Source organism: Centruroides sculpturatus, unplaced genomic scaffold (assembly GCF_000671375.1).
Source record: "Centruroides sculpturatus isolate CEXI.00-Female unplaced genomic scaffold, Cexi_2.0 scaffold2181, whole genome shotgun sequence".
NCBI lineage: Eukaryota > Metazoa > Arthropoda > Arachnida > Scorpiones > Buthidae > Centruroides > Centruroides sculpturatus.
The window spans coordinates 23,987-37,295 of NW_019387210.1; positions in this window are offsets into that span (position 1 = coordinate 23,987).

The following is a 13,309-nucleotide window of genomic DNA, read 5'->3' on the forward strand; positions in this document are numbered from 1 at the left end:
ACTCGTTATGATAAAATTCAATTTACATTTTATCATTTTTATTGAAACTTATTATTATTATTCATTTTCATCGGGAAAACATTTCAAAGTGTCGTTTCAATTCTATTTATTTATTGGAATGTTTGTGGATACACGATATTTTTTGTTTTTTCTTCTGGTGCATACACGAATAAATCAGAAGGTTTTTTGATGCGTGAGTTGGCCACATACAGTTGTCCATGCGAGAAGCACGGATTCTCCAAATTTAGCCCACACACTCACAGCGATTGTCAGAAGTGCGATATTCCCCATATATATATATATTTTTTTAATTCTTTATAATTTTAATTATTTAATTGCTCCTTCCTCTCTTCCTTGGGATGTTGTGAAATTTCCGATAGTTGGATAATAAACCGATTTATTGTAATTTGTCTTTTTAAATTATTTTGAGTTAATATTAAAATTTGGAAAAGGGGATCCCTAGATCGGTAAAATAGGCGAATTTCCTCCTGCAACTTCGGTTGTTGTTCGGGATACAGTTACGGTTCGAGTTAAGTTCGAGCGAATACATAATTAGCAAAAAAAAATAAAGTGATTAAACAAAAATTATTACAAGTATCGTAAATAACAGTTCACAAATGCATAAATAGAGATATTTTTTGGAGGGGGGAAATGGTCTTCACAATTTGAAATCGATCGAACACACTGTGCTCGATACACTCGTATACACGCGCGCCATCTATCGTAGGATAAGTACTATGACAGAAACCTTCTGATTGCCGTGCAACTTCCCAAAGTTTCACGGCAATCAGATAAACGGTGTGGTAATACATGAAGGACAGACAACACACACACACATTTTTATATATATAGATTATTGCTCGATAAGATTGGGGAGTTTTCATGTTTTTACTGGACTACTGATATTAGGAATAACGAGGCTTGGATCGTACCCCAACCATGCAATGCGTGTCACTGCATGCATGCATTACTTGATATTTAGCAAATTTAGACGTTACGTTTGTTACAAAAATTGAAAGATTCATGTATTGTTCTGCACATTATAAAATCGCAGCCATTACTTTCAAGTACAGTACACAATCATAATGTCTATTTAACAATGTTGGAACCAAATTTTGAAAAAATTGCTGAAGATTTATCGCGACAAATAACTCATTAAATTTTGATTAGAAATTATTGTAGAATAATTTAAATTTTTTTTATCGTTAATTATAATTATTTATTTTTAGGAAATGTAATTTATGCATGTATTGAAATGAGTTCTATGATTTTATATAATATACTTATCAAATAATAATAAATACATGTATGTACCCGATTAAATTTATTATTATTTAGGTAAAATAAGTAATTCACTTTTAGTTATAGTTACTTAGTTAGAGTTTTCTTATGGCGCTCAGTTATAAGGGTTGTATACATCTAACGTAGTAATTATAAAATTTACATACAAAAATATAAGGGGTACTTGAGAAACAACTAATGGGCTAATGGGGTACATCAACAAAAAACGTTGAGAACTACTGGTTTATTTGAGTCTCTGATTAATAATAAGCGACGAAACACTATTTTAAAGTGCATTTTTATTCAACTAATCTATTTATAAATGATATGTAGCCCAGAAAGTAGCCAAAGCGCCAAATGATATTTTTTACGTCAAACTAAAAAAAGTAGCCACATTTGGCGCAATGTAGCCAAATCTTGCAACGCTGGAAAGAATACTAAATAAAGCTGGAGTTGTGACTCAAAGGATTATAGAGCCAAATGCGGAAAAAGAAGAGAAAGGACAAAAGATAAAAAAGTGAGAAAGATTGGAAAATTAAGACTCAATATTTGCCTAACAGAAGATGTATTTAACCTTACTGACAACTTTTTATCTTTTGTCTTTTCTCTCCTTTCACCAAATTTGGGTGTATAATCCTTTGAGTCACCACTCCAGCTTTATTTAGTAATCCTTCCTCATTCACACATCTCCAAGTACATGAAAATATTTCATTTCCACTAAAAAAAATGAATAAAGGTTTATTGCTTTCTGAAACTCCTTTTTTGAGTTTATGCCGTTGAAATAAACAAATAATAAAAAACTTAAAACATTTGTCAGTTTTGTTTACACCTTTATTGGGCCGCATTGGAACTTGCCTTGGGCCGCGGGTTGGACATCCCTGATTTATACTGTTCTATATTACTTCCTCGACTTAATTATACAAGAGAAGGAAAGTATGGCGTTCGGTTAGAGAATGACCGCTGATGATTTTTATATTTTTGAACTTTGATAATCTTGAAATGTCCAGAAATGCTAATAATTTCGGGTTTTTTCCCCTGTATGTACGAATGTTTGTGTGGGGATAAACGGTTTTGTTCACTTAATTTAAAGCTTAATAATTCGTGTGTTAGTCAAAACTTTTTGAAATATCGCTGCACAGTTTGTAGTAGTAGTGGTTTGAGTGGCACTAATCACAAAATTAATTTCAGATGTCAATTAAATTAAAATTGCAAATAAAAATTTGTTGAATAGAATTATTTCAGATCATAAAAATAATTTTTTGAGTAAATTACTATCGAATAAATTAAAATTGCAAATAAAAGTTTGTTGAATGGAATTATTTCAGATCACAAAATTAATTTTTTAAGTAAATTACTATCGAATAAATTAAAATTGCAAATAAAAATTTGTTGAATGGAATTATTTTTTAGTTTTCATAAAATATCTTGAAACAATAATCATTTCAGATATAATAATTTCAGATCAAAAATCTCTCAGATAAATTAAGATTATTAATATTTAGAAAACTTTTTAATTTATTTCATTTTAGTTCTCATAAAATATCTTGTAACAATAGTGCTGTATTAATTATTAAAATGTTTTTATAAATTTGAATTAAATTAATTTTATTTTAACAATAAGGAAAGTTTAATTTGCAATAATTTCACATAAAAAATCTTTCATCTAAATAATTGTAGTAACAGTTTTTAAAAAGATTTTATTTTTCTATGTGTCCACCTTTAAATAAAAATAATTCATTATACGTTGTGAAATAATTTAATAACTTTTGTAAATTACTATGTTTGATCCAGCTAGTTATATCCGANGTTTATTTATTTATTTCATTGAAGTTTTTATCATAGTTTTACAAATAAAGTCTACTGTACAAACTAAAAGATTTTAATTTATAAATTCAGTATATAACTTAATATAAAAATATAAATGAATGGTGAAAAATAAAGTTTAGTAATTATGGTTAGCATAAACATTCTTGCAATTAATTTAATTGATAATTTTAATATTTTCACGAATGAAATCAATAAATGACAGTTTAAATTATTAACGTCTACGTATACTTCTACTGTCTCATATACGTCTACTGTCGAATTACTTTTAACAGATAAATATACGTTAAATTTGATAATTTAATCATATTTTCAAATATTTATTTATAATTCAATAACAAAAATATCGTCAACTGGTTATCCACTTGGCTACTAAGAACAAGTACGGAAATAGTTTATCACTTTCAAAGTAATCAAGGGGGGTAAATTTGCTGGACCTTGTCCAGCAAATTTACCCCCCTTCGACTTGTCGAATTCTATCCTTCCAGAATATAAATCATATTTTTTTTCATATTATGTTATAAATTATAAATAATCATTAATTATTTCACTGAGATTAGGATTTTAAACGTAGTCTCGTCTTTTTTTCTTAATTCGTAAAGGAATGTACAGTAATTACTTAGATTGCTGCGATTCAGGACAATTGAAATTCGGAATAGATTATCTCTACCAAAATCACTTGATTTACAAATTAATAAAGAAGCAAGAAAATATAAACAACAACAAATGCAAATGATAGTTATTAAATAAACAATTAATCATAACACATTAAAAGATTGGCCGATTTGTCATTTTTACAACAGTTTAAACAGAAAAGGCTTCGAGTAAGTAAATGTAAAATTAAAATAATAAAATTTTAAACTAATAAACAATTGTTCTTAAACTCAAAAATAGTTTTTATTTTATTAATTTTTACACTTTCACTATAAATTCGTTATGTTTATCGTAAAAAAAGAATCTCGTTAATTTTCATGTTTTTGGTCGAAACATATAAATATCGCAATATTAAATTCGCGTGTTCATATTTAAAGTCCAACCTTTCTTGACTCTGTTCCAATTTTTTGATTGGCGGAATTCAAAAAAATATGATAAATTTTTATTTACCTTGAAAATATTATACTTGCGCAGTATATTTTGAATCGCACTCAGCATTCAGAGTGCGGTCAAAGTGAAAGCCATGATGAATAGAGTAACTCTCTTCTTTGTTTTCTTAGTAATTCCCCTGGCCAATTTCACAACTGTTGAAGATTCATCCAAGTCGAACAGAAGTATTGTTTTCGATGACGTAGAAAAATCTGGCCGTATTTTAAACGATGTTTACAATATATTTAATTATCTTTCGAGTAACGTTGCNACCCAATAGAAGTTTATACTGTATTTTGGACCATTTTTGCTGTCCCCACTTATTGAAACAGTATAAATGATGGAAAATTTAGGGATATATTTGAGTGTTTACGGTAACTGATAAACATTTGTCTAGAAACCGGTCTTCCCCTGAAACTTTCAAGGGAATAATTAATAATTATCACTCCAACGGCGACAAACAGCTGTTTTCAAGGATATTTAGTTCTGTATGCCGAACTGCGGTTCGTATCACGTGATCCGTTGCGATTTTTGTTATGTGAAAGATAATTCGCTTCTAAATACCGTAAACCGCGTTGTAAAAGTACCGCGTTGTAAGAAAATTTCCGCATTTTTCCAACCGCGTTGGAGCGAAAACGCGTTGTAAAGGTACCGCGTTGTAGAGGCCTACTGTATTTTCAATTTTATATAATTTTTTAAAGTTTCATGCATTTAAGTCATGACCATTTCTTGCAACCTGCGAATCGAATTCAAGAAAATGTAACTGACAGTTAACGAATTTAATCCACAATTGTAGATGACGTAACGGTTGTTATGTTTACAACTACGACGCCTGGCGCACTTACCCCCTGGACTGTAAAGTGGGTGAAAGTCGTCTCGTGTTCTACTTTCTGTAGAAGTGACGTAATCATTGTAAATAAAAGAAATTTTTAGTATATCTTTTATTTACTTTTAAATTTTGTCGTTCAAATTTACACCCAAATATTAAAGCAGTTTAAAATATTAGCATTTGGTAAATATACATAATTTACGTATAATAAATGTAAATAAAATTTTAAGAAAGAGCAAAACAATAAAAAATTTGAAATATTTTTTATATTCATCTTCAGATTTATTACATATGTTATATAAATTCACCGGGATTTAATTTTAAAACAATATTCATCATTGGCATGCATCAGAAAAGAAACCATAACTTTTGTAAAAGACACTTCTTTAAGAGGGTCCGATGCACTCTGAAAAAGTCGAAGTCTACGTCACCAATATAATGTGTGACCTACTTTCTCTAACAGAATTATCTAATTATTACAATAAGACCAACAATCTTATTGTTATAAATAGACTATAGCCTTTAATTCGGGTTACATAAAGAAGGCTATTTAAAAAGCCGAAATGCATTCCGGGATATTAAGTGTTAATTAAAGAAATCATAAAGGTGATAAGTGTGATTATCTTATAATATAATTGAGATGAATTGACAATAATAATAATAAGCGCAGAACCCAAACGGTTAGGAGTTGAAAGTTGGAATTTGGTACACAGTGAGGATACGCCATGAGAATGCAATGCACACTGAGAAGGGATTTTTCGAAATCTCCTCGCGCGGGAGAGAAAGAGGATAATAGATTACCCTGACAATCTTGGCTTCTACTGTACTGTCTTAGATGAGGTTTTTTGCGTTTTTGCGGGAAATCGAACATATTTTTAGACCCATCTAAGAATTCTCTAATTAACCATGAAAGAAGGGCACTTAATTTTTGCACTTGATGAAAACGGGCAAGATCTGTTATATAACTATAAAGGTTATCTTATGTAAGGGTTTATCACACCGAATGACCAATCTAAAACATTTTTAAAATATTTTCAGTTAGATTGGTCATTCGGTATGATAAATTCTTACGTAGGATAACCTTTGTAAATATAAATCAAATACTATAATATAATATAGCAGAAGGGTTAGAAGTACGAAATATTCTAATAATCTTAATCTTTTCTGTTGTTATTTTTTGCCCGAGAACACCGGGTGCATCTCCTAGTTATAAAAATAAGGCTAGCAATATCGTTATTTACTACTATTTCATAAAATTTTATTTTAAAAATTAGTTGAATTGGCGTGTTTCAAATGAGAAGTTTGTGACATTTCATTTCTAAACTTATTTTGATTCAGAAAGATTGATTTTCATTTTTTTTTTCTTAGAACTTTTCAGCTTTTTCGCATCTGTTAGTCCGTATTATAAGTTTATAGAAAAGTTTTCTAAACACAACATTTCATTTCTTATGCTTTGTCTAACGAAAAATACTTTTTAAATTCTTACAAAATAATACTAATTTTCGTGTAAACACACAAAAGACATGACTAACGACATAAACACTTCTGGAAATGAAATATATTTCAATAAATTTATACATATTCTTAAGTGAAAAATTTAAATTTACGATATTTTTCCCGTATCAGTGTAGTTTAATCTTTTAAAAATCCGTCAATGTCACCTCTGCAAATATTTGTTTAATTTTATTTAATAAATATGTTTATTTATTTATTTCATTGAAGTTTTTATCATAGTTTTACAAATAAAGTCTACTGTACAAACTAAAAGATTTTAATTTATAAATTCAGTATATAACTTAATATAAAAATATAAATGAATGGTGAAAAATAAAGTTTAGTAATTATGGTTAGCATAAACATTCTTGCAATTAATTTAATTGATAATTTTAATATTTTCACGAATGAAATCAATAAATGACAGTTTAAATTATTAACGTCTACGTATACTTCTACTGTCTCATATACGTCTACTGTCGAATTACTTTTAACAGATAAATATACGTTAAATTTGATAATTTAATCATATTTTCAAATATTTATTTATAATTCAATAACAAAAATATCGTCAACTGGTTATCCACTTGGCTACTAAGAACAAGTACGGAAATAGTTTATCACTTTCAAAGTAATCAAGGGGGGTAAATTTGCTGGACCTTGTCCAGCAAATTTACCCCCCTTCGACTTGTCGAATTCTATCCTTCCAGAATATAAATCATATTTTTTTTCATATTATGTTATAAATTATAAATAATCATTAATTATTTCACTGAGATTAGGATTTTAAACGTAGTCTCGTCTTTTTTTCTTAATTCGTAAAGGAATGTACAGTAATTACTTAGATTGCTGCGATTCAGGACAATTGAAATTCGGAATAGATTATCTCTACCAAAATCACTTGATTTACAAATTAATAAAGAAGCAAGAAAATATAAACAACAACAAATGCAAATGATAGTTATTAAATAAACAATTAATCATAACACATTAAAAGATTGGCCGATTTGTCATTTTTACAACAGTTTAAACAGAAAAGGCTTCGAGTAAGTAAATGTAAAATTAAAATAATAAAATTTTAAACTAATAAACAATTGTTCTTAAACTCAAAAATAGTTTTTATTTTATTAATTTTTACACTTTCACTATAAATTCGTTATGTTTATCGTAAAAAAAGAATCTCGTTAATTTTCATGTTTTTGGTCGAAACATATAAATATCGCAATATTAAATTCGCGTGTTCATATTTAAAGTCCAACCTTTCTTGACTCTGTTCCAATTTTTTGATTGGCGGAATTCAAAAAAATATGATAAATTTTTATTTACCTTGAAAATATTATACTTGCGCAGTATATTTTGAATCGCACTCAGCATTCAGAGTGCGGTCAAAGTGAAAGCCATGATGAATAGAGTAACTCTCTTCTTTGTTTTCTTAGTAATTCCCCTGGCCAATTTCACAACTGTTGAAGATTCATCCAAGTCGAACAGAAGTATTGTTTTCGATGACGTAGAAAAATCTGGCCGTATTTTAAACGATGTTTACAATATATTTAATTATCTTTCGAGTAACGTTGCTCGATNATTAAGGCAATTAAACACATTTAAAACAATTTTACGCAATATTATAAGTTTAATTTTTTACTCAGTTTTTCTCAATATTTACTGGTAAATTTAAGTATGGAAACTTTTATACAGCAGAACCTGTCCAAAAACAAAGAAACGTTAAAAAACGGAAATCTGCCTACATAGTAAAAATTTTTAGGAGTCCAGCTATTTTCTATGTTTAAAAACCTGTTCAAAACGAAAAAAAAATATTCGGAACACTGCATGTCTGGTTTACACAGGTTTAATTGTATTTTAAACACGAGTAAAACAATATTTACATATTAAAAAATGAATTACATAAAAAGGTACATAAAAAGCATAAAACCGGATTTTCAAATCATTAATTTATATTAAAACACGCACGGCACTTCCTGTTCCGATGTTCACGTAGTTGTATAAATAGAAATATTTATACAACTACGTATATGACTACATATACGTATATTTATATAACAACAAATATGCTAAAGTATTTTTTCTTGTCATAATTATTTGTTATGCAAATATCTTTATAACTTTGAATGTCTGGATATAAAGACATTCAAAGTTAACAGAACCTGTTCTGTAGTTTACATCAAATAAAACTTAAAGGGCAAATCAATAATACCATCTATTATTGTACTGTACAAAGGAATAAATGTTTTATAATTATCGTTTAAATGTAGAATTATGACACGCATTACTTTTATCAGGCAACCACTGAATGTGATCTCATTTACTTTTAAAGTCAACTCATTTCCTTATCCGCTACACGTTTTTTCCCACTTAAATTATATAATTTCTTATTCCAAGACAGTTCATTTATATCACCCAACTTTTCTATGATTTATACCAGGGGTGTCCAACCTTTTTGTTTCTCTGGGCCGCATTGGAAGAAGTCAAGGCGTTTTGGGCCACAAGTATATATAATATAAACTTATGGCCCAATATACAAGTATATTTAAGGATTAACATGTCTAGATTATAATAATAAATATTAAAACTTTATCACGAAACAGGCTATTTTAAAAAATTACTTCTACAAACACTTTCAATTTGTATTTAGAAATAGATAAATTCATTTATTTGAAAAAACGCAAATATTTGGTTTATTTAACAGTTGTTCTCAACTGGGGGTACATGTACCCCTAGGGGTACGAGCGTAAATCGAAAGGGTACATCTAACTTTCATTATAAAATGGATTATGCTAATCAATTTGCTGTAAATTATTAACACAAGAAACAAGAAACAACAAAAACTTGCTTTAAAATATCCCAGTGTAAACACTTATTTCTCTTTTAACAGTCTAAACAACTTGTTTATTCACTTGATTTGCCTGTCTATTTGTGCCATCAGTGCCGAGTGAACCTGTAGTCTAGTAAAATCACGATTTAATTAACCGAGCATTAATTTTAGAATAGAAAATTTTTTTTTTTTTATCTANTATATAAACAATTAGCCATTTCTACATTAAAAGTCATCGAATGGTTTGGTTTATTTGGTTACGACAACGTGGGAGATCTGCCAAAGGGGATGCCTCACGGGAGGACTTTCTTTAGAAAATAACCCCTATTTAGATGTTAGAATAGTGAAGAATAGCCGGGAAATTCTATGCGGTCAGCACGTTGGCAATCATAATAGTTGGCGAACCCACGAAGGTTGAGTGGTTTTATTAATTCTGCCACAGATGGGCCCCGATACAAATGTCTTATTTATATATTACATTATACATTACATATTGTAAGTAAAACATTGATTTATCAGGCTGTTATCACTTTAAAGAAAATACTCGTACATTTCACTTATTAATTATGTCTTTTATGAATTGAATATAATATAATATATAATCAACTGAGAAAACTTGGGCTTGAAACTAACGATATCAACTTTATCACCACTCTCTACTGGAATCAAACAGCCCGGCTCCGCTATGACAACGACCTGATAGACCCAATCCCAATACAAAAAGGCGTCCGGCAGGGCTGCCCATTATCTCCCATTCTTTTCAATATCTATTCGGAAATGATTTTTGACCAAACACTGGCCGACAGGGAGATCGGCATAAAAGTTAATGGACACTACATCAATAACCTAAGATATGCCGACGACACAGCATTAATAGCGGATTCCGAACAAGATTTACAGACTATCTTGAATGAAGTGAACACAAAAAGTCAAGCATGGGGTTTACGAATCAACAAAAAGAAAACAAAGGTGATGAAGGTCAGCAGGACTCCTAGCGAAATCACGATCAAATTAAATAACGAAAAGTTGGAGCAGGTACACCGCTTCAAGTATCTTGGAGTACTAATTGATGACCAGCTGAATCACGAGACCGAAATCAAGANGATCTCAGAAGAAAGGAAATTCAAGCAAACTCGTTATGATAAAATTCAATTTACATTTTATCATTTTTATTGAAACTTATTATTATTATTCATTTTCATCGGGAAAACATTTCAAAGTGTCGTTTCAATTCTATTTATTTATTGGAATGTTTGTGGATACACGATATTTTTTGTTTTTTCTTCTGGTGCATACACGAATAAATCAGAAGGTTTTTTGATGCGTGAGTTGGCCACATACAGTTGTCCATGCGAGAAGCACGGATTCTCCAAATTTAGCCCACACACTCACAGCGATTGTCAGAAGTGCGATATTCCCCATATATATATATATTTTTTTAATTCTTTATAATTTTAATTATTTAATTGCTCCTTCCTCTCTTCCTTGGGATGTTGTGAAATTTCCGATAGTTGGATAATAAACCGATTTATTGTAATTTGTCTTTTTAAATTATTTTGAGTTAATATTAAAATTTGGAAAAGGGGATCCCTAGATCGGTAAAATAGGCGAATTTCCTCCTGCAACTTCGGTTGTTGTTCGGGATACAGTTACGGTTCGAGTTAAGTTCGAGCGAATACATAATTAGCAAAAAAAAATAAAGTGATTAAACAAAAATTATTACAAGTATCGTAAATAACAGTTCACAAATGCATAAATAGAGATATTTTTTGGAGGGGGGAAATGGTCTTCACAATTTGAAATCGATCGAACACACTGTGCTCGATACACTCGTATACACGCGCGCCATCTATCGTAGGATAAGTACTATGACAGAAACCTTCTGATTGCCGTGCAACTTCCCAAAGTTTCACGGCAATCAGATAAACGGTGTGGTAATACATGAAGGACAGACAACACACACACACATTTTTATATATATAGATTATTGCTCGATAAGATTGGGGAGTTTTCATGTTTTTACTGGACTACTGATATTAGGAATAACGAGGCTTGGATCGTACCCCAACCATGCAATGCGTGTCACTGCATGCATGCATTACTTGATATTTAGCAAATTTAGACGTTACGTTTGTTACAAAAATTGAAAGATTCATGTATTGTTCTGCACATTATAAAATCGCAGCCATTACTTTCAAGTACAGTACACAATCATAATGTCTATTTAACAATGTTGGAACCAAATTTTGAAAAAATTGCTGAAGATTTATCGCGACAAATAACTCATTAAATTTTGATTAGAAATTATTGTAGAATAATTTAAATTTTTTTTATCGTTAATTATAATTATTTATTTTTAGGAAATGTAATTTATGCATGTATTGAAATGAGTTCTATGATTTTATATAATATACTTATCAAATAATAATAAATACATGTATGTACCCGATTAAATTTATTATTATTTAGGTAAAATAAGTAATTCACTTTTAGTTATAGTTACTTAGTTAGAGTTTTCTTATGGCGCTCAGTTATAAGGGTTGTATACATCTAACGTAGTAATTATAAAATTTACATACAAAAATATAAGGGGTACTTGAGAAACAACTAATGGGCTAATGGGGTACATCAACAAAAAACGTTGAGAACTACTGGTTTATTTGAGTCTCTGATTAATAATAAGCGACGAAACACTATTTTAAAGTGCATTTTTATTCAACTAATCTATTTATAAATGATATGTAGCCCAGAAAGTAGCCAAAGCGCCAAATGATATTTTTTACGTCAAACTAAAAAAAGTAGCCACATTTGGCGCAATGTAGCCAAATCTTGCAACGCTGGAAAGAATACTAAATAAAGCTGGAGTTGTGACTCAAAGGATTATAGAGCCAAATGCGGAAAAAGAAGAGAAAGGACAAAAGATAAAAAAGTGAGAAAGATTGGANTGGCCCAATATACAAGTATATTTAAGGATTAACATGTCTAGATTATAATAATAAATATTAAAACTTTATCACGAAACAGGCTATTTTAAAAAATTACTTCTACAAACACTTTCAATTTGTATTTAGAAATAGATAAATTCATTTATTTGAAAAAACGCAAATATTTGGTTTATTTAACAGTTGTTCTCAACTGGGGGTACATGTACCCCTAGGGGTACGAGCGTAAATCGAAAGGGTACATCTAACTTTCATTATAAAATGGATTATGCTAATCAATTTGCTGTAAATTATTAACACAAGAAACAAGAAACAACAAAAACTTGCTTTAAAATATCCCAGTGTAAACACTTATTTCTCTTTTAACAGTCTAAACAACTTGTTTATTCACTTGATTTGCCTGTCTATTTGTGCCATCAGTGCCGAGTGAACCTGTAGTCTAGTAAAATCACGATTTAATTAACCGAGCATTAATTTTAGAATAGAAAATTTTTTTTTTTTATTCTATAACTAGCTTACCCGTCGCGCATTGCTGCGATCTCAGAAGAAACGAAATTCAAGCAAACTCGATATGATAAAATTAAATTTACATTTTATCATTTTTATTGAAATTTATTATATTATTATTATTCATTTTCATCGGGAAAACATTTCAAAGTGTCGTTTCAATTCTATTTATTTATTGGAATGTTTGTGGATACACGATATTTTTTGTTTTTTCTTCTGGTGCATACACGAATAAATCAGAAGGTTTTTTGATGCGTGAGTTGGCCACATACAGTTGTCCATGCGAGAAGCACGGATTCTCCAAATTTAGCCCACACACTCACAGCGATTGTCAGAAGTGCGATATTCCCCATTTATATATATATATATTTTTATCCTTTATAATTTTAATTATTTAATTGCTCCTTCCTCTCTTCCTTGGCATGTTGTGAAATTTCTGATAGTTGGATAATAAACCGTTTTATTGTAATTTGTCTTTTTAAATTATTTTGAGTCGATATTAAAATTTGGAAAAGGGGG